The sequence below is a fragment of the Mirounga angustirostris genome, unplaced genomic scaffold (assembly GCF_029215605.1).
Source record: "Mirounga angustirostris isolate CCGP_5_RB_7025 unplaced genomic scaffold, mMirAng1.0.hap1 SCAF_7, whole genome shotgun sequence".
Classification (NCBI taxonomy): Eukaryota; Metazoa; Chordata; class Mammalia; order Carnivora; family Phocidae; genus Mirounga; species Mirounga angustirostris.
In genome coordinates, this window is record NW_026991715.1 from 146,034,084 (window position 1) to 146,057,669 (window position 23,586).

The 23,586-nt window shown below is 49.5% G+C and overlaps 1 long non-coding RNA gene across 4 annotated transcripts; it reads left to right on the plus strand.

Annotated features, from left to right (window-relative positions):
• Positions 1-324: 324 nt before the first annotated feature.
• On the plus strand, positions 325-12,343 carry LOC123853661 (uncharacterized). Of its 4 annotated transcripts, none has more exons than XR_010413361.1 (5): positions 325-472; positions 655-2,850; positions 3,107-9,410; positions 10,086-10,956; positions 11,745-12,343. It is a non-coding gene; the product is annotated as an uncharacterized LOC123853661 (long non-coding RNA). The 4 variants fall into 4 exon arrangements; XR_010413362.1 differs by having other exon boundaries at positions 655-800; positions 2,534-2,850; positions 10,086-12,343; XR_006793177.3 differs by having other exon boundaries at positions 10,086-12,343.
• The last annotated feature ends 11,243 nt before the right edge of the window (positions 12,344-23,586 follow it).

Below are 23,586 nucleotides of genomic sequence, written 5' to 3' on the forward strand. Positions count from 1 at the left end.
CCTAATCCTTATCTGCATCTTCTTCATGTGCCCATCTCCCTGTGCGTGTGTCTGTGCCCAAATTTTCCCTAACTGAAGGACACCAGTGTTAACGGGGTTAGGGACCAGCCTCGTGACCTCATCTTCACTAACTACATCCGCAACAACCCTGTTTCCAAACAAGGTCCCATGAGGAGGTACTGGGGCTCAGGATTTCAACATATGAATGGAGGGGGAACACAATTTAGCACCCCCCACCTTCCTCCAGAGTGGGCCTCTTGGGACGGTGGCGTAAGAAGACATCAGTTTAGACTTGCTCAGCTCTTGTCTGTGCGCCAACTGGCCTTGCAGACACCCTCAATCCGCTTGCTCAGTCGCGGGACGGCACTCAGGACTTTTCTGAGTAGAAATGAAGCTAACTGAACAGACGGTGTGGACACAGGATATTTGCCTACACTACGTGAGACGCGGACCCCAAGCTCTGTCCACACAGGTAGCGGGAGGAGGGCTGTGCGGGCTGTCCTGGGGTGGGGGGCGGGCGGGACTCGATCTCGGTTCTGCTGTGTCCTCGCAAGAAAAGAGAATTAAACAGATGGGCTCTTCCGTCTGTTTCTTATGAACACGGCATTGGTTGAATCATGACAGAAACCTCACATCTATTAATGTCTCTTTCAGCAGTTCCTAATTCACATTCTCCCTAAATACTCCGGAGAGCAACCCAGCAATTTCCTTCAACTAATGCACCAGAGGAGGAATTCAGGAACCTCTAGTTACGAATTTTGCTCCCGCCTCCCCCTCCAAAGAAACTGTATGCTTCGCAGGTGGGGCTTGGGGTCTTCTCCAACAGATTGCCATCAAGAAATTGTGACTCAAGTCTAGTCATGCATGAGCCAGGCTTGAGATCTGCTCTACCAGCCGTGTGATTTTTCACAAATGACATACCCTCTCTGAGACTTGTGTTCAAAATGTATAAAAGAGAGAGAATAAGGCCTCTTTGTCAAAGTTGGGTGCGGGAACTCAATGGAGTGATGTGGGTGGAGTCTCTGGAACAGCGTGGGCATGGAGCAGGCGTGTGCTAAACACCAGATTCCTTTCATCTCTGCCCTGAGCAGGGGTCCTAACAGCATCTGATCCCCTCCCCCGCCACCCACTAAAGACTATGGCCTCCCAAGCGCATGAGTCACTTGCAAATTTAAACTATTAATATACAATTGCTTTAGTGCATTTTACATAAGAAACTAAAAATTGTTACAACTATTGATTCCAGAATTCTGTCAAGACAAGAATTATCAGCCTCAATGTTCCTTCCATGGCTCTTCCCACCCTGCCTGCCTGCCGCACAGCTGTGCTTGCCATGTGTTTGTTGAATAAAGGGATGGCTGGTGTGTTAGGTCAGGCTAGCAGAGAGCCTGGCCACCACAGCAAACGGTCTTGTGCTTCTTGGATGCTAAGAAGCCCAGAAGTTTGAGATTGCTGGCCTTGTTTTCACTGCTAAAGAATGGCATCGGGGCCCCAGGCTCACCCCGGTCCTTATCAAGTTGCTTTTTCATCCTCAGTCTTGTTTCCTCTTGGTTTCAAAAGTGCTGCTGCAGCCCCAGACATCATGTTTACCTTCAAGACAGCAAGAAGGGAGACAGGAGGAGGCTGTGGCCATGTCTGTGCCTTTCATCAGGAAAGCTAGAAATTTTGCAGAAGCCAGGGGACTTCTGTTTTCATTCAGTGGGCCTCTGGCTGCAAGAAGAATGCATTCATCTGGGTTGAATGGTGGTTCTTTGCTAACAAGGCAGAGGGCAGGGGTGGGTGTAGGGGGGATTGCTAAATGGGTCTGTCATAAACTCCAAATGACCCGAGTGTAGCCACTTAGGAGAGAGGCTGGAAATAGTCTGATGGAGAGCCTCTGTGGGATCTTAGGGACTAGGGCTAGTCCTGCCCTAGGGTCTCTGTCATTCAGAGGCCTGTTACTTTTGTGAAGACTGAAAGGAAAGAGAATGTGAAACAGTCCATATACACACAAAACAACTATTAGTTTCTAAAGCTAGGACATCTTACAGAACGAGTCGTCCGATGTCTGTTGGGGGACATTACCTTGATCCTTCTGGCTTATTCAAATTTGTTTCTAGAAGGTACTTGTTGTGGCAATAAATGAAAACGATTGGCTTTTGAAACAAACACGCCTACATTTGTCCATCTAAATGAAGGTCACTGTGGGCAATCTTGGGAAAAAATACTTTTAAGTAATACAGCTGTCTTTGCCCAAGACATCTATGTGGTACTTAAAAATTCAGGTTAAGAGTCACGTACAAAAACCAGTTTGCTTGTTTTAAGGCAGCCCTCAGTTTTCCTAAAAATGCCTTATTTATTCAAATTTGCTCATTCGCCTTGCTCCCCAGACTCAGCTCTGAATGACTCAGCTTTTTCTCGCATTCGAATCAACCCTTAGAGTTTGACGGCTTTCAAATTGTTTTTAATGGGAAGCCATTCAAAACAACTTGCCACAAGGTTTGAAAGCAGTTCAAGTTTTAGGGACACTGAAATATGCATCTCGCTTCTCAAGGTGACTCCTTTGGGGGACCTGGGCAGCCGGAGGTTGCGAAGAATCAGTTGCATAATCGTGATGTATCTTCCCCTGCTGTGGAGAAGGCTGTTGCGTCTGCCTGAGGCCGGTCACGCTGGGGAGGCCCACACTCCCAGAGGGGAGGCCTGCAGAGCACGAGTCGGCACCGGGAGGAAACCAGAAAGAAGTCAGCGTCCCCATGAAAGACACGGAGGTGAAAAGCGATGAGCTTTGCCACTTAGCTGGACAGGCGGACGGGCTGTGCACCGAGGCCCATCTGGTGTTGGGAGCTGCCAACGCACGGGACTAAGGACCAGGTAAGATCACCCACAAGGGCGTCCGCAAGAGGCCACACCTGCCCCTCAAGTGCTGTTTCCAGGGGCACGAATTTGCTCAAGCCCATTCTAAGACCCTTGGAGCCCGTGGCCCGCGGGTTGGGAACCTGCCCTTAAAGAGGGTGAGGAGGCCCGGGGCGGGGGCAGATGCTGGCCGGGACAGGCAGGTCCCGTCGCCGAAGGCAGGTGCACAGCATTAGTCCGCCCCTTCTTCTGATCCTTTTCCTTCTCTTTGTAGCGTCCAGGTACTGAGCAAGCACGTGCGCCTTGCATGGGTGACGTTGGAAATCACAGCTGCTCCAGGCTGGGAGATTTAAATTAGGGCCTCATAACTGCCAGTGCCTTCTCTTCCGTTTTTCGTTCACGCTCGTCCCACAAACATTTATTAAGTACCCACTAAGTGCCAACTACTGGTACCATGACGCTTAGTCGTTTGGGAGCCTAAGTGATTACAACGTAAATCTGCTTTTCTGGCCGAGCCTGAAACAGCGGCCAGAAGCCTCTGCAGGAAAACCAGCCCATTATTGTCTTTAACGAAGGCAGGTGGCGCATACAGATAATTTATCACACGCAGCACTTTCATCCAAGTAATGTCAAGGTCTTTAAAACTATTATAACTGCCCCACACCCCTGGTTCAACGTTTCACGCGCCCGGATGCGGTTTGCTGGGCGTTCAGGGCAGGCGGCGATCAGCACACGGTCCAGGGAAGCTGGCAAGGAGGGCTCTGCTGTTTGGTGACCAGGGACAGTGGAGCGAGCTCGTTCACCAGGAAGAGAGAGGCCACAGGAAAATCAGCCCAAGAACGTGTATCCATGTATACCCGCGTACAGAGAATTGGATTCGATCCCTCCAGGTTGGAGGACACGGAAGAGGGTTGTCCTGGTGTGAGCTGAGGACCGGGACGGTACCACGCTCTTGGGAAGCATGGAGGTTGTCACGCCTGTGCCTCATTCTGTGCCCCCCACGCCCCCTCCACCACTGCCAGAGGCCTTTTCTCAGAGGGACTTCCCATCCCTGTGCCTGCCGCCGTCTTGCCTAAAATCCCCAACTCTTAAACCTCCGCGTGCAGTGGTCACATCTCGTGAGCCCTTTGCTGGGTAACCCTGGCTCACTTCTCCAGAGGCATCTCCCATCCTGTCCTGGGATCACCCCCCACATGTACACGCACACACACACAACACATGCATTACACATGCATGCACAACACACATGCATATACATGCACACGAATACACACACATCCACATGCACACACGCACACAGGTAACACACGCTCACATGCACACACGCACACGTGCACACATATACACATACACATACAAGCACACACCCCGTGAAGCACCAACCCTCCCGCCTGGCCAGGCTCCCTTCCTCTCCAGCTTCTTTGCCTGGTTCTCTCCTGCTTCACTTTATTCTCGATTCCACCAGCGTGCTTTTCCCCAGGAACCCTCCAGCTCCTTCCAGTGGGAAGGCAGCTTCTTTCCGGATGCCCCGAGTCCCCAGCTCACAGACAAGGAGAGACACATAACTGGAGATAAACCTGTCCTCCAAGTATAAATGCCCACAGGATCAGAGCTAAATCCTCCAGTGATCAAATTCGGGCCAAGGCCTGTGCAAATTGCAAATGTTGCCAACACTTAAGAGTGTTTCCAGCGAGCCAGGGGCTATTCATACATTAATATATTGAATCCTCCTAACAACCTTCTGGTGACTGCTATGATCATCTCCGCTACACAGAGAACTGAGAGGCACAGAGAGGTTAAGAACTTTCCCAAGGTCACAGAGCTGGTAAGTGGAAGGGACCGGATTTGAACCCAGGCAGCTCTGGAGCTGGTCTCTTAACCAGAGCCTAGAGAGCCTGGCCTCCCTGAGGGTCCCCACCCCCAGGGCTCTGTCACCCAAGAATCCTCATGACATGACACCGGAGAAGCCCCGTTCTTCTGGTTACCCATGCTGTATAATGAATTCAAGGGCATCAAACAAGAACCATTTTATCATGCTTAGGGTTTCTGTGGGTCAAGAACTTGCATGGAGTGGAATGGGGATGGATGGAAGCCTCAGCGGGGAAGACACGAATGGCTTGGGGCGGGCGTCATCTGGAGGCTTCTCGGCTCTCAGCACCTGGGCGGGGATGACCTGAAGGCCGGGTTCTGCAATGGCGGATGGAGGCCCTGCACATGGCTTGGGCTTCTCCCAGCATGGTGACTGGGATCTGAGCAGGAGCACCCCGAGAGGGAATATTCCAGAAGAACCGGGCAGAAGCCTCGGGACTTGTTCTGACCTAACCTCAGAAGTCATGCAGCATCACGTCTGCCACATCCTATTCGTTACAAACGAACCACAGGCAGCCCAGTTTCCAGGGGCTGGAAGAGACTCTACTTCTCGACAGGGGAGTGACAAGGTCAAATTGCAGAAGAGCATGAGGGATGGGAGGGAACACTGTGGAAAACACAGCTTGCCACACACCTGCCCACTTCAGAAACTTCCTTGTCTCAATTTGAGGGACCTCAGTCCTCAAGGTATGAACTTCTCACCTTGGTTGTCTTCTTCCTGTGAATGAGAAACCACCATGGATGGGTAACATATGAGCATTTTAGGTGGACTAATTTACCTAAAATTGTGATCTAGTTAGAGAAGGCCCAGCTGTTCCTGACAGTGGCCTCCGGAGTCTCACCTGGTAGCTGGGTGATAGAAGACAAGAAAAGCACTACTTTTCATCAACTCTGTACACTTCTGACCTAAATCCATTCGGCAATTTTGTTGCTCGGGAGCTTGTTGAGAACATAGGTTCCGGGGCCCGTCCACAGAGTCTGGTTGAATTGTCTGGGGGCTGGGCAGCATTGGTCTTTTTTACAGGGTCCCCAGGTAATGCTACTGTACACCTGATTTGGAGGACACCTGTGTTAGATGAAGAGCTTTGTGACTGCCGGGTTAGACACCCGGTAGGTGCGTGATGCTTTCACTGGCTCCCGGAACGACATACTCTTTTTAAAGCATTTAAAGCGTTTAAAGAATTTGGCCCATTGGCCAAGGCTAAGTAGCTATTTGTGCTGAAAAATTATGGGGCAGATGCAACCTGCTTAGCTACTATGTTCCTTTGTGGTGGCCCGTAGACGCAGAACCAAAATGCAGACTCATTGCGTGGCTGTAATTCTTTATAATAAAGGGGCCAAGAGCATTTCCTCCAAGGACTACTTGCCTTTAAATGACCCTCCAGAGGGAGACAGAAGGAGGCTCCCACTAACCTTTCTCTCCCTGGCCTTGGGCAGTGTGGCAGGGTAATTTGCGCAAATGATGCTCAAATATGTTGGCAGCAATCTGGGTTTTTTGTTTTTTGTTTTCCTTAACAGGGAGGCACAAATGCTTGAGCTGGTACATTTAAATATTTTAGATACTCCTAAAATGCCAACTGGCTGGACCCATCTTTTTTTCCAGTTTGGTGTGACACACACAAATGCCAATTCACGCAACTGATTCATAACTGAGCAATAAAAGCACGACAAATGCAGCTCACGGTGAAAGTGGGGAGGAGGCCACAAGGCTGTGTATGAACACGCCGGATTATCGCAAGACTGTGGGCTCATCTCCCAATGTGATAAGAACACCGTGAACGTTTCCTTCGAGCTGCTTCTTATTGGCAACTCAGCCAGTGCTCCAGGAGGGCAAGATCAAGGAGAATGGGGTGTATGGAGAAGTGCTAAGGAGGCCACCTCAACTTTGGCCAAGAACCTCCCATCTCGGTTGCTGCCGTCACTGGCTGTGTGGCCTCGGGCCAGCTATTTTAACCTCTCACATGCAAAATAAGAGATAATAGTGATACACCTGGGGTTGTTATGAGGGTTAGGAGTTAATGTGGGGGAAATATTTCAAGTGTCCCTTGACACAGAGTAAGTGCTCATGAAGTACTAACCGTTGCCCCACCATATTGAAAGAGTCATTGCCGCCACATGGGTTTCTTGAGGGAGTGAGGTTGCCCACTGCCTCCAATGCAGTGATAATTGCAAAGCTTTGAAGTCTTCCCCCACCCCACTTCAAACACGCATGTGTACACACGCAACACAAACACAGAGCCACACACACATACCCAGGCCTCTCCTGGTGGCCTCCTCACTCCCACAGGATCCTACACACAGTAGGCGCTCAACACTTGCACCTTGACTTGAGATAACGCGGCTCTGGTCACCTGGGGCAGGAAGGAGCAGACTTAGGAAGGTCACAGTTGGCTTCACTGAGACCACTGAGGACACAGGCAGAGCTTCCAGGTTCTTGGATTCTTCTAGAAGCTCACTTAGTCCCAGAAGTGATTTTCTCCTCCTCCTCATCTTCTTCCAGGAAGCGATGCTTTTCTCTTCCAGGTAAGGCTCCAGGCCTCAGGGACTCTCAGTCAGGGTCAGTGCCAAGCTTACTGTTTGTTCCATGTCAACCACTCTGGCAACTGGGGGCTGCACTGCCTGCTAGAGGCTGGGGTTGATTTTGTCCCCAAAGTTTGTATGGCAGACATCCTTTTGTTTCTCTAACTTTATATTATAAATATTTTATTTTTAAAATAAGATTTGTATATATTTTGTGCTATAACTTCTTATTTTTTTAAATAATAACAAGCTTGCAGATGAGTTGCAAGAAGAGTATGAAAAATTCTCATGTACCCTTCACCCAGACACACCCATTGTTAACGTTTTGCCCTATTTTGCCACATCACCCCTCTTTTTCTAAATAAGTGTACATATTATTTTTCCCCTGGTCATTGAAGACTTCATGCAATTACCCCTAAATGTTCCCACGTATATCTCCTAAGAACAAGAACATTCTCTCACGTAACTGTGCTATGGTATCTGAGCCAGGAAATTCATCATTGATAGAGTGCTATTATCTAATTATCAAGTGCCCCATGATGTCTCTACAGAATTTTCTCCCAGTCTAGGGTCCTATTTGGTTGCCAATCCTCTTCAGTCTCCTTTAATCTGACATCTTTTGTTAGCTATTTTTTGCCTTTTTTTTTTTTTGTCTTGCATGACAATGATGTTTTTGAAAGGGACACATAAGTAGCTACCAAAAAGTTATAAGAGGATAGTATTAAAAACTCTCATATACTCTTCATCCAGATTTTCTGAAATTTGGGTTTATCCGAGGTATCCTCATCACTAGATTCGGATTATGCATTTTTGGTAAGAATATATAGTGAAGCGTCCGTCTCGTTGCCTTGCACATGGAGGCACTTGATGTCAATTTTGTCTGTTTACTGATAATGTTGACTTAAGTCTAAGTCACATCTGTTTACGTGTTTTTGTATATCATCTTTGGGAAAAGGTCTATGCAAGTCCTTTGGGATGTTTGTCTTGTTGTTGAGTTGTAAGAGTTATTTCTATATTCTGGATATTAGACTCTTCTCAGTTGCACGGTTTGCAAATATTTCCTCCTATTCTGTGGGTTATCTTTTCACTTTCTTGATGATGTCCTTTTCCATTGTAATGAAGTGCAATTTATCTACTTTTTTCCCGTGTGCTTTTGGTATCATACCTAAGAAACCATTACCAAATTCAATATCATGAAAGTTTTCCCATATAAAACTCTTTTAAATGTTTTATAGTTTTAGCTCTTACATTGAGATCTTTGATCCATTTTAAGTTGATTTTTGTATAGACGTGAGGTAAGAGTCCAAATTCATTCTTCTGTGTGTGGCTATTCAGTTGTCCCAGCACCATTTGTTAAAAAGACACCCTTCTCCCATTGAATGCTCTTGGCATTCTTTTTTTTTTTTTTTTTTTAAAGATTTTATTTATTCATTTATTTGAGAGAGTGAGAGCACATGAGAGGGGGGAAAGTCACAGGGAGAAGCAGACTCCCCGCCGAGCAGGGAGCCCGATGCGGGACTCGATCCTGGGACTCCAGGATCATGACCTGAGCTGAAGGCAGTCGCTTAACCAACTGAGCCACCCAGGCGCCCAACTCTTGGCATTCTTGTTGAAAACCAGTTGACCATAGACACATGGGTTTATTTCTGGGTTCTCAATTCTACTATATTGGTCGATATGCTTATACTGTATAAACACCATGTTGTCTTGATTACTATTGCTTTTTTGCATGTTTTGATAGAGGGAAGTGTGAGTCTTCCTACTTTGACCTTCTTTTTAAAGATTGTTTTGGCTATTCTGAATTAGCAATTAATTTTTTTAAAGATTTTATTTTTAAGTACTCTCTACACACAATATGAACTTACAACCCCAAGATCAAGAGTCACATGCTCTTCTGACTGAGCCAGCCAGGCGCCCCTGAATTAACCAATAATTTTTTTTAAAAGATTTTATTTATTTATTTGACAGAGAGAGAGAGAATGAGAGAGAGCACAAACAGGGGGAGTGGGAGAGGGAGAAGCAGACTCCCCACTGAGTCTGAGCAGGGAGCCCGACGCAGGACTCAGTTGCAGGACCCCGGGATCATGACCTGAGCCAAAGGCAGCGCTTAACCGACTGAGCCACCTGGGCACCCCAAAACCATTAATTTTTGATGCAAAATAAATGCCGGGACTTTCTTTCGATAGCAGGTATATGTGTAATTATTCAATTATCTTATTTTTTAATTGTTTCATTTGTATTTGTGTCAATGATTGTGCTCATTAGTTTATATATATAAAAGTCTTCAAGATGAGTACATAGATTAGATAGATAGATAGATAGATAGATAGATAGATAGATAGATAGATAGATATAGAAAAAGAGAAAGAATGGATTTGCAATGTGCTTCTGGGTTGTGAAACAGATGCACACACGGAGGAGGATTTGCAGGGCTGGGGGATACTTTGACCCAAAGCACTTGCCTGGCTGAGCCAATAATGAGTAGCAGAGGTCTAGGGAAGCCTTTGCGGCTTTGGCTCCAGGTATGTATATTAACCTGAGTCTACAAATCCCAGAAATTCCAAAAAGCAATCAACCCTGAAATTTGCTCTCCAGGGACTTTCACCCCACCTATTCCCCTCTGCCCAGACATCATTCTTCCCTGCCACCTGTCTTCCAGGTGGGTGGACCCTGGGGCTGTGAGCTGAAGAGGAACCCCTTGCAAGGGCATTATAACTGGAGCTCCTCGTTTACCTTGACTACTCTCACCTTTGGTTCTCACAGCCCACATTCGAACGTGGAGGGAGTCGGGTGTACGGGGCTGGGTAGCATCCGGCAGAATAAAGATGAAACGGGCTTTCACTGCTTCCTTTTGTGCATTGCAGGGCCCACATCTCCCTAAGTTTGGTGAGTTGCTAGGAAGACTGAAAAGACTCCATAGTAATTGTACTCAGGGCTAAGATTTATGACAGCGAAGGATGGAGAGCCAGCAGCTGGAAAAGCTACGCATCCGGGGAGGCCAGAGAAGTCCAGCACTCCCCTGTCCTGCCTCCTCATTTGAGCCCACTCAGAATGTGCTTTTTCTCTGGCAGAGAACTCCGGGGTCATGTGTGGAAGGCCTCTGTCCAGGGAAACCCATGCAGGTCTCAGGGGCCAAGGTGTTTATCCGGGGACGGGTTGCCGGATAGACTTACCCTGCTATAAGTCACCCATGGCAACTGAAACTCAGGACTCCCAATAATGAAACCAGGCATACATCGTCAATCTTAACATCTGTGAAAGCGTCCCAGCAAGCTGGTAGGGCCTGGTCCACTGCTCTAGGTGTAACAGCAAAATCATCCATCACTGACATAATAAACCTTCTGAGAGCCACCTTCCCAAGGACTGGCCAAGGGTTCATCATGCCTCCAGGTTTCCTTGGAAACATGCAAGCAAGGAGCCAGCAACCAGGCCTGCTGTCCTGGCTCTTTTCCCCACATTTTAACATTGGCCAAGTGGTCGTCAGCCTACAGTTAACAGATGCATCTATACAGCTTAGGCAGCCTGAGGAAACCATTTACTGGCCACTGGACGTCAGTGCCATGGCCCTGGTCATAGGAGACTCGGGCAATGAAAGCACACACATGGCCTGTCTTTCAAATCTCTGCTCTGTATGTGTCCTTGAGAAAATCACATCACCTCTCCAGGCCTGCTGTGGTTTGATGCATCCCACCCAAGGGAATGTTTGCAGGATTGCTATGGCAGGTGACAGGCAAGGTAAGTTCTTACTCTGACTGACTGTCACACTGGCTTAACATCTGTCTTTCCTGCGTTGGCTCCTCATATCTGAGAGGATCTGGAAATCCATAATCTCCACTTACAGACTGATTCAAGAAATCAGCACCAACCCCCTCTAGGCCATTGGCTGATCTTTTTTAGAGGATTTATCCTGCTAAACTTATCCTACTCGGCACTTTCTACTTACGCAAAAATCTCTAATTCCTTTCAGACGAATCTGTAAATCCAGTCTGTCCCATTTTGTGTTAATATATTATCATATGGAAAACAACTCATTTACTGGCAAGGGGACATTTATTCAGCAAATATTTACTGAGCATTTCCAGTAATCATAATTCCCTTTTGGCAAACATTTATTGGATGCATACTCTGTGCAAGGCACCGTGTCTGAGCGGGGGTACAGGAGATGCCACAAATAACAGACACTAGGGCCCTGGCATGGAAATTTCCATCTGTCTGCAGAGTAGGGTGACCAAGGGTTCTGGTTTGCCCAGGATGGAGCGGAGGCCCTGGGGTGCAGTATATTCAGTGCTAAAATTGGGGAAACCATGGACAAACTAGACAGGTTGGCCGCCATATTTAACAGATAGCTGGTTACCTTATTGCTGAGGCAGATATGTCACAGTTAATTATTGACTGGAATTGTTGTCAGTGCTATGCAGGGGTGCGGGGAGTAGGGGGAGTACAGGGTGCGGTGGGGCTCCTAACAGAGGACTATACACTCAACAACACACTCCCAACCCAAGCCACTGCCTCTGCCCCCATAGAACCACCCCTGGGACCGACACTGCCTCCCAGGACCACCAGAGCCTGGGACCCCAAGGCCTGCTGCTGCTGGAGCTGAGGTCAGAGCCTCAATGTGCCAAAGCTGGGCAATAGTCTAGAACAACCCCTCAAGCTCTCCACTGGGGCCACGGTCGCCGTGGGTGCTGCCCTGACTCCCTCTAAAGCTTGGAAAGGTCTCACCGGACCCTCTTCAACACCCAGGAGTGGAAACCTCCGTTCATGGTGGGTACCTTGCTGCCCTCTGCTCTAAACACTCATGGAGGTCTCCTTACAGCTTCAACAGCAGAGGAGTTAAGCACCAGGCTTTGGCGTGAGGCTCTCTTGCCCCCACGCTGGGCGGGGGGGAGGGGGGGCGCGCACAACCCCCCTGCCCAACCCCACAGACACGGCCCTCCCAGGGGTATGCATGAGCCGCCTGAGCCCCCCACCCACTTCTGCCCTAACCTTCCTCATGTGACCCAGCCCTGGGCATTGTATTCTCTGATATTTTGCAAATTTCTTATAAATGGACTTGTATGTTTTATAATCAGAAGAAAAAAGGTTTTTGTTTGTTTCCTTTTTGGAGAGAGCGAGAGAGAGTAGGGGGGGAGGGAGGGGCCGAGGGAGAGGGGGGGAGAGAATCCCAAGCAGGCTCCACACCCAGCACAGAGCCGGAGACCCCATGACCCTGAGATCATGACCTGAACTGAAATCAAGAGTCGGACCCTCAACCGACTGAGCCACCCAGGCGCTCCGGAAACAGTTCTGTTTTAAACAAGCAAGCAAGAGAGTCTCATTTTGCCAAAATATACACCAGTGTCCTATTTCTGTCCCTAGTGTGGCCACAGCCATGAAGTAGAAACAGCTTGTCCAACCAATTCATTGTCTTGAATTATTTATCTCTTTTAAGATGAGCTGTTGGAGAAGTAAAATCTAGACTTCCTTTCCTGATTTTAATGAACTATTTTTGTCATCTGAGGTTGTGTGCTAGCTGACTTCTCCTGAGTGGGCTGTGCTGAGCCCAGCAATCCGCTCACTGCACATCTCCACAGCTGTGCCCCCCCGGGGCGCCCTGCTTACACCGGCTTTTCCTCTTTAATCCCCGAGTTTAGGATGGAAAACAAGGCTGTTCTGATTTCATTAGGCCAGCAGATTGTTTTTGCAAATCACCTAGCCAGTGTCTTAAAGGTGCCGGTTAAAACAAATGTTGTTCAACAGGTTTGACATGACCCCAAGGAAGGAAGCGAGCTACGGTTCTGACTGACCAGGTTCTAGAAACGGGAATCTAACGGCAGAGATGGCAAACACTGTGATGTCGACGACGTGTCCCTAAAACTTTGCTATTTCATTCACTCACTGATCGTGTGGTGTGTACTGTGCACCCCACTGCCTACCCCTGTTGGAGACGCAGGGAAGATGAAATGTGGTCTTTATATTAGTGAGGGCTTTGAGGAGAAATCCGACACATGGCCCGTATCACTCAAAAAGGGCGTCGGGTGTGGCTGGCTCTGAGCGACACCGGGGACAAAGCAGAAACTCCCTCCAGGGATTATCTTGGCTTCCGTCTTAGTTCACTTTCTCCTACCCCCATCCAGGCTCTGCCAGCAGCCAGGACCCTGGGCGCTCATCACCAAAGAACAGCCACAATCCAAGGCTCCCACCCAAGCCCAGAAATCCAAGGAAGGGCTCTGACTGGCCCAGCGAGGGTCCGGTGCCCGGCCCTGACCAATCAGTGCTGGGCATGGGCATGTGGGTGGAGTCTGTAAGACCAAATGCACTTGAGATGGGAAGGGTGGACCCTAATCCAATATGACTGAGGTCCTTATAAGAAGAAGAGAGGAGACACAGAAATGCATGTGAAGGGCGCCTGGGTGGCTCAGTTGGTTGAGCGACTGCCTTCGGCTCAGGTCATGATCCTGGAGTCCCGGGATCGAGTCCCGCATTGGGCTCTCTGCTCAGCAGGGAGTCTGCTTCTCCCTCTGACCCTCCTCCCTCTCATGCTCTCTGTCTCTCATTCTCTCTCTCTCAAATAAATAAATAAAATCTTTAAAAAAAAAATGCATGTGAAGATGAGAGGCAGAAATTGGAACGTCTGTCTGCAAGCCAAGGAATGCCAAGGGTTGCCGGCGACTTCAGAAGCCGGGAGAAAGGCAGGGAATAGAGCCTTCCCTAGAGCCTTCGGAGAAAGCACAGCTCTGCTAAGACCTCAGCCCTAGCATCCAGAATGGTGAACGAATAAATTTTTTGCTTTTTAAGCCACCCAGGTTGTGGTCATTTAGTACAGCAGGCCTAGGACATGAATACAATATACAACAAAACATCCTAAAAAGTTGAATATTTAAATGCTTAAAAATAAAGCATGAGAAGAATAAGGGAGAGCATATAATTTGAGGAGAGTAAAGTCTTTCTTGTCCTACCACTAAAGCCTGAAATTATGAAAGAAAAGAGTGGCCGACTGACTACATAAAAATTATGTTATTTGTGTATGGTTCATAAAAAAGAATAAAGTTAAAAGGAAAATATTTGCAGTATGTGACAAAGAGCTAATACACACAATGCATACTGGCTTCTATAAATTAGGAAAAAATAACAGTGACCCAACACAGACATAAACAAATTCAACGACTAGACAAAGTACAGAAGAAATCCCAATGGCCATGAAAGGTGCAGAGAGTTTTCCTGCTTCCCTGATAAATACATGAAAACTAGGATCAAAACATCTCATTTCTCCCAAAACATGCTGGCAAAGACGAGTCAGACTGGTAACCCCTGGCATGATGGTAGCAACTCCCAAATGTCCCAGCCAGAGGGACTTAGCAATGCCGGTCGTACGGTGCAAGGTTAGCTCAGCAGACCTGGGAGCTTACGCCCCAAGGGCCGCCCTTGATTGGCTCCTGGCTTCCTGCTAACAATGATTTTGTGTGTCTGAGAGTGTGGGCCACACCAGATAGTTGACGCTCACCACAGGATTTATGGAGAGCACCTGTTTTTGTACGTCTGAGGCTATATCGAACATTCTATCAGGCTGTGGAGTCTGGGCATTTTGCCTCAGACCAAAACACAGCCTGGAAGCCTTTGGGAGCCACTTAGCAGTTACTTTCTTCTTGTTATGGACTGAACTGTGTCCTTTCAGAATTCATACACTACAGCTCTAACCCACAATGTGGCTGTATTTGGAGATGGGGCCTAGAAGGAGGTAATTGAGGTTAAATGAAGCGAAAGGGTGGACCCCTGACCCAACATGACTGGTGCCCTTGTAGAAAGACAAAGGGACACCAGGGATGCACATGCACAGAGAAAAGGCCACATGAGGACGCAATGAGAAGGGGCCATCTGCAGGCCAAGGAGAGAGGCCTCTGGAGAGGCCAACCCCGCCAGCACCTTGATCTTGGACTTCCAGCCTCAGGGACTGTGAGAAAATTAATTTCTGTTGTTTAAGCCCCCCAGGCTGTGGTATTCTGTTATGGCGACCCTAATCTACCTCTGGAATGGATTAAAAAGAGAGAGAGGCTGTTCTCAGGTATTCACTTGGTCCTATAGCTCCGCTCGTGGTTCTTTTTCTGTTCTCCGAGGATCCTGAGGAGCTGGCTTTGCAACAACTTTGTGGATAGTTAAGTCACATTACAGCACTGACGTCCCAGCGCAGAACTTCTGGTCACCCAGGAAGGCAGTTTCTCTTGGAGCAGGGCTGGGAAGAGCTCTTCCCACTCAGGCTCTTGCTCCCATCGAGGATAGATGAGGCTGGGGGTGAGGGGACAGTCCCAGCCAGGCTGAGGATGTTACCCCAGTGAGCAGACAGGGAGAGCCTGTTTTCCCATGACCTCAGGCCAGCCGGGGCTCCTCCAACCTGTCCCGAGGAGCCTGTCCCCACCCCTGGGAGATGACTGTGTCCACCACCATCCCCCATTCTGGGGATCCTGAGCCCCAAGCCCACCACAAGCTCTGGAGCCAGGGGTCCTGCTGCAGCTGGCGTGTACCTGGGCGCTCGGGGGCCTGGGGGACAGGTCTCTACTCCAGGTGGGCTGGGGAGAGTGATGCGGGAACTTGGGTCCAGCGTCTCTGCCCCGGGCTCATGTAGGAGGCCCCCTAATTTCTCCTGCCCTGACCCAGCCTTCACCCCCACCTGCCCTCATTTCCAGAGTGTTACCATTTGCAGTAATGCTATTTCCAGCTAAGGCAGGGAGGCAGCTCTTGCAAGACGGGGCGCACCCGCTGGGGTGTTTCCACGGGCAGGACAGGAGGCAGAGAAAGTGCTCCAGCAAGTTAGCTCTGAGTTCATGATTAGTTTTAATATTATATAATTGTGTACGTTATGATAGCCAGCATCATCTTTTTACTCCACATTTATTTCATGACCACTCCGAGCTGAGCACCGTGCAAGATAAACTATTGAGTTTTGTCAGTGAAGCCAAAACAAGTCATGGATTCTATTAAAAAAAAAAAAAAGTGTATTAACAGAAGGCATAAAGCACCTTATGCAGTTAAGATGATCCAGAAAAACTATTTGGAACAAGCCAGCGTCAGAACAGGGCGGGGGGGGGGAGCTCTTTGAGGGGGAGCAGGTCACAGGGTGGGGGGGGGCGGGGGGAGACCTCCCGCTGAGCTGAACTTGGTCAGAACTGCTGAGAAGCTGAGAACGAGCTTCCCAAGGCCCCTCCGCACTTCCCGGGCTCAGCTTTTGTTTTCAGAGCAAATGTCCCCTTGCCCCTGGGACGGTGTGATGCAATCCTCTCTTTGCTTTCTGTTTATAATTTCTGTGAAACGAAGAGGTAATTGCGGCTCGCAGTTTGGTCTAATGACTTGGCTGATGCCCTCGAAGGGAGTTCAGCCCTGTGGTTCCCGGGTGGGTGCCAACCCTCTCCTGAGTTGCGTTTGAATTGCAGGCTTTCTCTTGGAAGCAGTGTTGACTCCGGGCGGGGCGGGGGCGGGGTGGTACAAGGTAGGACTGAGGGTTCCTGGGTCTCTAGTCTTTAAAAACTTTAATATGCCAGTTTATTGACGTGCAGGCACATCATTATCTTTCCTTCTGGAAGCCACAGGGCCAGATGCGAGGGTCCCTTCTTCTCAATTTGAGTGGTTAGTTCCTCTGATGCTGAAAATTCAGGAGAGCAGCCCTTGTCTCGAGGCCCTGGGCGGGGTGGGGTGGGGGCGGAATCTGACTTCACACCTCCAGAGCCCTCTTATAGCGGTCTTCCAGCAGCTTGCTAGTCAGGCTCTCCCACGGCCTTCCAGCAGCTTGCCCATCTGCTTATATTGAAGGATTCTTTAAAGCGTCCGAAACAAAATCATGGTAAAGAAATTGAAAATTGTTCAGTTCTGTGGGCCAAGCACTGTTTCCACGTACATCAAGTCACTTGGGCATATTACCTGACTTCCCTGTGCCTTGGCTTCCTCATCTGGACAGATACACCTGATGGTACTGGGACTTACTCAGAGGAACACTGTAGAGACGGACACAAAATGCTCAGAACGAGCTCCAGGATGGGAAGTGCTTGATAAATGTGAGTCGCTATTTCCTCCTCCTCATCAAAGTAATCATTTAGCCCATTTTACAGATGAGAAAATGGAGGCTCAGGGGAACGCAGCAACCTTCCCAAGTACTTCCTGGAGGGGGGAAGTGGTTCAGCCACGATCCAAACCCAGCCCAGGGTTACACCATCTCTCCTGCTGGGATGCACAAAGCATTTGTGAAAACCAGAACATCATTATCCCCTCCCTGGTGTCTGTTTATCATCTACTTTCAAGCTTCAGTAGCTTTCAAATGGTTTTGATTGCAACCCTTGGTAAGAAATGCTTTATATCACAACCCAGAACAGATATATATAAAGAGAAATCAAAGTTTCCTGAAACATATTTTCTCTTACTATGTTCTATTGTTCTGTGTACCCTGCTATTTTTCTATTTGGTACTATTTTATTTCATTTTTAAGAACTGGCTTCTTCCTGGCCTCGTGTGGCAGTTTGAAAACCACCAGCCAGGGAAGTGAGAGAGTGAGTTTAATCTTTGGAGTAGCGCTGCCCAGGTGTGGTCCTGGGCACCCCCTCTGGCTACCTGGGCCCCCAGCTCCCCCAGGACCAGCCCCTCCCACCAGGGCCCCAGTCTCAGGAGGCAGGGTTGCAAAGCCCCTGGAGGCAGAGGTAGCCTGAAGTTCATGAATCCCATCCGCAGGCCCCCTGCTCTGGGCCATACAGATTCCCTTAGGCTGTGTCCAAGGACACGGATTTAGGATTTATCCAGTGAGGGTCACCCTTCAAAAGGCCGATGCTCCTTTGATGTTTGCATCTTGGTGTCCAAGGGACTAGCTCTACAGAGTAGGGAGACTAGGATGTCCGAATGGAGGCCAGCTGGTGCTTAGCAAGACAGACAGAAGAACCAGAGGAAGAAGCCAAAGGAAAATTCCTGCTGGGATGAGCCTGTCCTCGGTGCCACCTTGATCTGGTCGTCCCAGCTGTGCTCTTCCCTCAGCCCACTCTTCTTCTTCTTTTTTTTTTTTTAAAGATTTTATTTATTTATTAGAGAGAGAGCACATGAGAGGGGCGAGGGTCAGAGGGAGAAGCAGACCCCCCGCTGAGCAGGGAGCCCGATGCGGGACTCGATCCAGGGACTCCAGGATCATGACCTGAGCCGAAGGCAGTCGCTTAACCAACTGAGCCACCCAGGCGCCCAGCCCACTCTTCTTCTTCCGGCCCCCGGCCCCTCCAGTTCCAGCTACCTTTGCCCTTCAGCGTGGCCTGTGCCTGCAGAATGCACGTGGACGTGACGGGCAAGTTCTAGGCTCCGCCCCGGTAAACCTGCCCAAGCACCGCCCTGCGTGCTCTCCCTGCCGAGGTTTGTTGTGGACGAGCACGGAGAACTGGGAAGCCTACGGAAGGGCCTTGGGTCCCCAAATCACTGCTCAAGTGGACACCACCTGCTCATCAGAATCTCCTCCTCAGCTTCCCAAGAGTAAGACATAAACCTACATTATGTAAAGCCACTAAGACACCGAGATTACCCTCATCCACAAATGTGCTCTGAATATCTAAACTATCCAAGTTCAAGGCAGTGGGGCAAGAGATTCTCAAATGTTAACACATTTAATGAATAAAACCTTTACTTCGAAACAGGAGATATTCTGTGTACTGGGTTCAACAGTGTATCCCCAAAGTTCATCCCCACCCAGAACCTCAGGAGGGGACCTTATTTGGAAACAGGGTCTTTGCAGACATAATCAAGTTAAGATGAGGTGATCCTGGGTTTGGCCAGGCCCTACCTCTAATATGACTGGCATCTGTATGAAGGGAGAGAGATTTGGACATGGAGTAACAGACCACAGAGGACAAGGCAGAGACTGGAGTGAGGTGGCTCTAAATCGAGAACCCAGAGGATTGGTGGTGGCCACAGAGGGAGAGGAGGGAAGGGAGGGTCCCTTTGGGACGTCTCACCCCCAGAACTGTTGCAGAATAAATTTCTGCTGTTTTAGGCCCCCCCACCCACAGTTTGTGGTGCCTCGTTATGGCAGACATGGGAAGCCAATATACTCTGTAATCAAAGCCTTGTGTAATTTTAAGAAATTGCACTATTTTTAGCCCCGTCCTGGGTCATGTGTTCTTAGGAAGAGCGCATCCTAAATCTGTACTTCCAGCTGGAGGATGTGAGCGCAGACCCCAGGGAAGAGACCTCCCCTCCTCTCAACCTTCCAGAGAAATCCCCTAGGGGTTGAGTTGCCAAGAGGCTTCCAAGGCAGGCAAGCTCTCTGCCAAGGAAAAATACTGGTTCTTCAGGCTACCCACCAAGGTCTAGCTACCCTTGAAGATGGCTTGGCCCAGCCCTCACAGTGCTGTGCCTCGGACAGTGGCTGGAGGGGGCCACATGCAACGTTAGACAGGTGTGGAGGGAAACCTGTCTGGGAGAGGCACTCGTGCGGACGCCCACAGCGTGTGTGTGTGTGTGTGTGTGTGTGTGTGTGTGGCCTGGATGCAGAGAGAGGTGAGGGAGGGGGCGTCCCCGGGAGGGTAGGGCAGCAGGGAGCCCCAGGGGCCAGCGCAGCCAGAGAGGAGACCAGGGAGGTCGGGAAAGGCACGGTGGGTAAACGCCGTGACCCGCCACACGCCCTCCTCTGCTGTTCTGTGGCCGCTCCCGGAACCCCACCCAGTGGGCTACCCATGTACGGAGGCGTGCTGACCAGAATCAGCTAGCTGCTCATTATCACCCTAGTCATGTCTTACCTCCCTTGCAAGTTTTCAGAAACACAACAAATTATGCATTCCATGGCTTCCTGAATCAAATTTTATTTATTTTTTTAAAGATTTTATTTATTTATTTTGAGAAGGGGGAGGGAGAGAGCATCTCAGACAGACTCTGTGCTGAGTGTGGAGCCCGATGCAGGGCTCCATCTCATGACCCTGATATTTGACTAGAGGCGAAATCAAGAGTCGGACACCCAACCGACTGAGCCACCCAGGCACCCCATTAAAAGGCAAAATATGTTGTAAGCACAATAGCTACTCAGGCTACCTCAAGGAACACTAACGTGGTGAGCATTCTTTACCAAACAGACATCTTTCTAAAAGTGAATAATCAGTCCGTATACTATTCGCTAAGGCTACCATATAAAGTACCGTAAAGTCAGTGGCTTAAAGAACCAAAATTGAATGTCTCACAGCTGTCAAGTCTAGAAGCCCAAGATCAAGGGGTCAGCGGGGTTCGTCTCCCCCCAAATTCTGTGAGACAGAATTTGTCCCAGGTCTCTCCTCTGGCTTCTGGAGGTTTGCCAACAATCTTTGGCTTATAGACACCTTACCCCAATCTTCATATGACATTCTCCCGGTGTGTTTACCTTTGTCCGAATTTCCACTTTTTATACGACACCAATCATACTGGATTAGGACTGCTCTGTTCCAGTATGACCTCATATTAACTAATGACATCTCTCATAACCCTATTTCTTTTTTTTTTTTAAGATTTTATTTATTTATTTGAGAGAGAGAGAGAGAGCACACGAGCAGGGGGAGCAGCAGAGGGAGAAGGAGAAGCAGACTCCCCAGGACCCCGGGATCATGACCTGAGCCGAAGGCAGACGCTTCACCGACTGAGCCACCCAGGCGCCCCTCAAACAGTGGGATTCTACTCAAAAATAAAAAGGATAAACTCAGCCTCACACAACAATACAGACAGATCGAATGAACATTTAATTCAGGCACCAACACCAAACAAAATCAAAAGATGTAGGAAGGAAAGAGCAGAAGCAAGGATAAGGAAGATATAAAAATAGGCCAGGAGAGGCATGTTTCACCTGCTCTTTGATTTAAAAAGCTCAGTTAACTGGAAGCCTGCATATGTGGTGAGTCAAGAAACACAGAAGGGAAGCTCAGTGGAAAATTTTGGGTCATTCCCACTGGAAGAATATTCAGGAATTTAGCCCAGCCCAGGGAAACAAATACGAGCTTCCTTTGCCTCGCTCAGATGGACTGGTTTCAGCCTTGCGGTGAGATAATGAAATAAGAGAAAGGCGTTAACCAAAAGGAAGTGCTGTTTCCTGTATTTCTGAGACCACAAAAACTGTGCAGAACGAAGCCGTTCAGTCACATCGGTGGCCCTGACGTGAGCTGCCAGAAGCATAGGAATCTAACGTCTCTTCAGCAGGTGCCCTTCACCTTTCCAGTCTGGAGGCGATTTCTGGAAATGGCCGGAAGTTATTCAGAATCAGGTCAGCTGAGTGAGCGGGGTGACCGAACCCAGTTCCCTACTAGGAGGCAAATCCAAGATTTGGCTGCAGCGTGACATCCCTGGTTTCCTCGTGTGGGTTGCCATCTGGTTCTAAAGGCATTTCCTTATACAAGTCCCAGTGCAGTTTGAGCAAGGACAAGGGCACAACGGAAGCCTGGACTTTCTGCAGGTGCCTCTTTTGAAGGGCTAAAGAAGTTCTGTCAAATATCGGATCCCTGACTGTCATGCTCCCCTTATCGGACTCCCACCCTCAGTTGGGTTCCCTAATGGTTATCAGCCATTTTCAGACACAGGACAAGGGTGCTGTTGTGGGTGCCAAGGAGGAAAAGAGGGTCCACCCTTGGGGGCTGGCCAGGGACCGTGGCAGAGGGGCAGGCAAGGACAGGGTAGACACTATCTGTATTCATCTCCTGGGGCCACCATAACCAAGTACCACAGACCAGGTGGCTTAAGCAACAGAAACTCATTGTCAAAGTTCTGGAGGCTAGAAGTGCAAGATCAAGGTGTTGGCAGGGCCTCCAAGATTCAGTTAGAATCCTCCTTTGCTTCTCACCTACCTGCTGGTGGCTGGCCAGCAATCTTCGGCATCCCTTGCTCCAGTCTCTGCCTCGGACATCACAAGCATTTTCCCTGTGTGTCCCCATCTTCACATGGCCGTCTTCTTGTAGGATATCAATCCTACTGGAGTCAGGCCCACCTGACTCCAGGAGGACCTCATTTCAACTAATGACATCTGCAAAGACCCAGTTTTCAAATAAGGTCACATTCTGAGGTCCTGAGGATTAGGGCTTCACCATATCTTTTTGGGGGGACACAATGCAATCCATAACACCACCTTTGTCACGACTGGGATGGTGTTAACTAGGCTTGTTCACCCTCAGGTACTATTTGTTCCTATACACCCTGCTGTTCAAACAAATCCTTTCTTGGAGATCCAATCTGTTGTGCCCCAGAAGATCTCAAAATAAAATTTTTGTGCTTTTTTTTCCTTCCCTTTGTCTCTGACAGGTGCCCACACACGGAACAGGCTCCTTACTGCAGGAGCACAAAAGATAGGGCTTTTAGCAGATAGGGCTTTTAATTCACACACCAGGCTCTTGAGACCCAGAAGGGAAGGTAGGAGGGCTTTGGAGCAGGTTTAGGTCCTAATAAAAACAAAGGGGAGGGAAATCCATGGCCCCACCCACTGATGCCTCGGGGAAGTCCTGGGGGTGGGGCGTAGGGGCGGCGTGCTGTGCGGGTGGGGGAGGGTGGGGAAGGATGGGGGGCTTCCCGGTTGCTGGGCCAAGGAGAGGGGGCGTTAGGGGAAGAAGACTGAGTGTGGCCAGCCTGACGCTGCGTGGCCAGAGGCTGGGTGGGAGCCAGGGGAAGCTGATTCCGGGGGGCACAGACCTTCCCGGTGCGGATGTGGATGTCGTTCGTCGGGGTCATGGATCAGCTTCCCGCTCTGCCCTTTCACCCTCAGCTGTCCAGGCCGCCTGTGGCTCATCCCCGGAACAGTCTCCACACCTGAGTCTTCGCTGCGCCCCCCACCGCCCCGCGGACACCCCCACTGTCAGCAGCGCGACTGTGCGCCTCGGCCCTGCAGAGACGGCGCTGGGGAGGAGGGGCGGTCTCTACCTGAGCCCCCGAGGCTGCACCCCGTTCCCAGGACTCCTGCAACAAAGGACCGCAAACCGGGTGGCTTAAAACAACAGAAATATATTCTCTCACCGCTCTGGGGGCCAGAAATCTGAAGTGAAGGTGTCGGAGGCTTCACTCCCTGCAGAGGCTCTCGGGCAGAACCCCTACCCTGCCTCCTCCAGCTTCAGTGGGGGGCTGGGGGGGTGGCGGAGGAGGGGTGCGGCCTGCATTCCTTGGCTTGTGGCTGCATCACTCTGTTCGCTGCCTCCCTGGTCACATGGCGCCCTCCTCTTCTGCGTCAACCTCCTTCTGCCTCCCTCTTATAAGGATCCATGTGATTGCATTTGGCGTCCCTCCTAATGAGGGCCAGGGCCTCCTGATTAGTCAGGATAATTCCCCCCGCCAGCTCCCTAATTTGGTCGTATGTGCAAGGACTTTACCACATAAAGTGACACGTACAGGTTCCGGAGATTAAAGTCTGGTATCTTCGAGCATCGTTGCTCATCCTACAAT